A 4,136-nucleotide genomic window follows, 5' to 3' on the forward strand; every position below is an offset into this window, starting at 1 on the left:
TACATCATGCTTTATGTCTTATCAGGGATATTAGATGACAAGACATTATATTACACTGCTAGACTAAGCATTGAAGGGCTAAGTCAAACCTCTTTGACTCCTTATAATATTTGGGTATTCATGACATATTGCTAAATGTTAATCTTGACTTATAAATATGGAACCAATCAATTATGGAAGCGATGATGAATGCAAAATGTTTGATTCACCTAATCCTTATTGGACTATGATTATATTTCATATTTATAGCCAGTATGTTAAGAACCTAATGAGTCACACACATTGAAAGATAACAAGTAAGAATGTTAAATTGGGGAATACGTTAAACTTAATTGAATATATATATATAGACTAAAATGATTTGATTGAATGAGTTTAATTTTGTCAAAGACATATTTACAAATAACATAAAGTTATGCAAGTTCTAATAAGATTAAGATTAATGCAATTGTCTATAGATATGTGATTCTTGCGCTACAACTAGAGTTACTACTTGTGCATATCTTAACAGGCTAGTACCTTAAGATAGAGAAGAGTGAATTCACCATAGAGTTACAAACCCTGAGAATCTGTTTTCTCCTCTTTTCCCTAAAAGTCAAGAATTGGTCTTCTTCCTCTTCCTTTCCGGTTGGTATTTCACTTGGGAAATGAATTTTTACTGAGTGCCTCTCCTAGCTAGTATTAGGCTTAGGAGCATAAACACACCCCAAACCATCATTGATGTTGTTCAACTTAGAGTTTTTGTGGATCACTATTAGAGACTAGACAATTGGACAAGTTGAGGTTTGCAGCAACCTAAGCTTTATGGGAAGAAAATTTTGATATCTCTTTATCTAAGCCTCTTGATTTGAACAACATAGGCTTAAAGGTATAAACATCTTCAACCTATTAGTTAGGCATATCTATATGAAACAACCATTAATAGGGCAAAAATTCTAAATTTTCGTTGCACACGTATATTTTTTTCCACTACTTTTCCCAATAATGGTATTACAGTCTCTTTTACTTTTGTTTAATATAGAATTATATTAAATTTTAAATAATTTCAAAAGAGTTTGATTGATTGTTGATTTCATTATACGATAATTTAAAGTAAATTTTCAAAATTGTTTGATAATTGCTTTTTCAAATCTAGGCAACTTGCTGTCTAATTAATGTATACGATGCATGATTATGATGGTAACGTGTATGAGTATGTTGAGATTAAATTTGGTTGGCCTTTGGTTTATGTTTGATTGCTCAAAATTGAAAGAACATAAGCTGAGATTATTCAAGCATAATTTTGAAATTTTTTGGGCAGTCTCAATTTTTTATTTAATTCAATATTATTTTTATTCTTTCTAGCTTTCATATTTATGCAAATAGTGAATGACTATGTAGGCAAGACATGGAAAATTTTGAGACATTTCAAGGCTGGTTTTGGTTGATTAATATTAAGTCAAAATTCAAGAAATAAAACTGTAGAAAATCTATTTTCAACACTCTTTCGAAATCTAGATAGCATAATGTTTATGTAATTGTTACATGATAAAAGGCTTCCTTGGCAATGGTATTTTACAAGAGGGTGTATCTAAGCACTAGCAAACACATTTAAGTTTCCTACTACAAGAAAATCAACCTAAGGGGTCAGAACAGGCCAAACACAGCACTAGTAAAATTGGTCTAACTGTGCTGCTATAATTGTATCCTTAAGGAATTCAGTTCCCAAGGCTTCAACAAAGGGTGAAAGGCTACTACGGAGGGTTTATAAGAACCCTACAAGAGTGATAAAGTTATTAGACCTATGTAATTATATTCATAATCAGATTAGGATTCCCTAAAATTTAGAAACTCTTACAAAAGTCAAACTTCTAATGAAATTAGGACTCCTAAATTGTTTTGGAAAGCATGTGTAGTTCAAAACTCCTAATAAGATTAGGATTCCTATATTGCGCAAGACTCTAAACTAGAACTAAATTCTAATATGATTAGATCTTCCAAACATAATAGAATTAAATTTCTAGTTAGACTAAAATACCTATTGAGATTAAGACTCCTAAAAGGTTTAGGACTCTCCTCAAAATTGTTTAAGTAGTGATGAAATTTAATTTTGCCACTCCTTATTAGATTAGGATTATAATAAGGATTTAATTGGATTAAATTGCTTATTCATTTTTTAGGTTAAGATCATCAAAATCAACAAGGTGTGTTTTGCACATTAGTGTTGAATATATTAAATCAATATTTCAAAATTGTTGAATGATACTATTTTAATTAGCATGCAAGATCAATAATTTGAATTAAACACATGTTTTATATTCATGATTTCATTGTGAATGATTATGAACTTAGACCCAATGTGATTGTGGATCGATGAATGATTTATTTTTCACAGTAATTTGAAATAGGGATTATGAGCTATACTTATCTTTGTTTTTCCTTAAGAGTTGTAAATTATTTTCTCATCCTGCTCCCCTCGAATATAACTCAAGGTTTCTTTATAAATTGTGCTATTGTTATATAGTTTATATATAGGAAAGAAGATTATGAAATAATTTATGTACAGTGATAAGGTGAAGAGCAAAGTGCCATGAAGAATTCTAAAGACATTGCACTCAATGACTCAAGAACATTATGTATGCAATTACCTAGGACTAAATCCAACTAGTTTTCCTTTGATAGCTCAAGAAAACTAGATTAGATTAAAATTTATAATCATCCAAGTAGTATGCATTCAATTAATTTATTTGATGCAATATTATGTATGAATGCTATGCATGCAATGTGATGAGACCTTGAAAAAATTGACAACACCTAACCCTGTATAAACCCTCAATAAATATCAAGTCACTTGTTTTTCTATATGATCAAGTTGTCTTCCATTATCATAGCAAAAACCAAATTTCTTTTTATCGTTGACTTGTTGAGCCATTCAAGGTCAATTTTAACAAGAATATGTTTATACTATAACAAATTGGTCCTACTTAACTAACTTTTATTATTTAGATGAGTCACTCATGATCAAATGAAACATATATGATATAATGTTTAGATAACGTCACCCAATTGATTTAGGAGTTACATATGAAGTAATTAATAAGCACAAGTATCTTCCTAATTCAACAAATCATGATTTGTTCAGTTATTCAAGGTTCTGATATGTTGAATGGGATTCAACCCACTTACTCAATTTAAATTCGGATCATTTCGAGTTAACCTTTTGTATCATTTCTAATTGCATTTGGACAAGTTCAGATCATTGAATTTTTTTAATCAAATTCAATTGGGTTGAATTCAAATATGAGCAAGTTTTTCAAGTTCTGGTCAATTTTGTCATACTAACTCTAACTTATATGGGAAATGTGTAGTAAGTTAAAATCAAGGAGGATAACTTCTCATTTTAAACTATAATTATTTCTGATTGAAATATTCAAAAATATATAAAATTATATAATCCCTCGGAGTACGAAAAGATTGAATAATTTTAAGCATAATGCTTAAAAAAATCCCTAAACTATTCAAAAAAATTCAAAATAAATTCTCTATTCTTTACAACGTTCAATTAAACCCATGTACTCTTATTTTAGGTCAAGTAAGCTCTTCTAAACAGTGATGAACTAATTGTTATTTTTTAAAATGTCACTTGTCATTTTATACCCATATGGTGCTGACGTGACATTGATGTGTAAGGTAAAAAATATCAAATAATCATATTATCATGTCACATTAATATGTCACATCATCATTAATCATGACATATCAACATGTCATGTTATAATCAATTATGGCATGTAAACATGCCACATAGTATAGAATGACAAGTGACATTTTAACTAAGTCAATCATTAGATATAAAAACTTATTCGGTACGAAATAAAAGTATAAGAACTTAATTTTTTTAGGAAATATCTTAAGCTTAAATTTAAATTGAGGAAAAAAAAGGTAAAATCCAAAAAGCCTCTCAAAACACTTCAAAAAGGCACTTTGATCAATTTTATTTTAAAATGATGTTTTAGGTCCCTTAACTATTAACACCGTTAGAAAGGGGGTAAAATCTACGAAGCTCCTCAAAATACTTTAAAAAGACACTTTGGTCCCTCTTATTTCAAAATAATATTTTTGGTCTCTTAACTGTTAACACCATCAGTTAACAATTA

The sequence above is a fragment of the Theobroma umbraticum genome, unplaced genomic scaffold, assembly GCF_002168275.2.
Source record: "Theobroma umbraticum cultivar Fairchild unplaced genomic scaffold, ASM216827v3 scaffold_95.0, whole genome shotgun sequence".
NCBI lineage: Eukaryota > Viridiplantae > Streptophyta > Magnoliopsida > Malvales > Malvaceae > Theobroma > Theobroma umbraticum.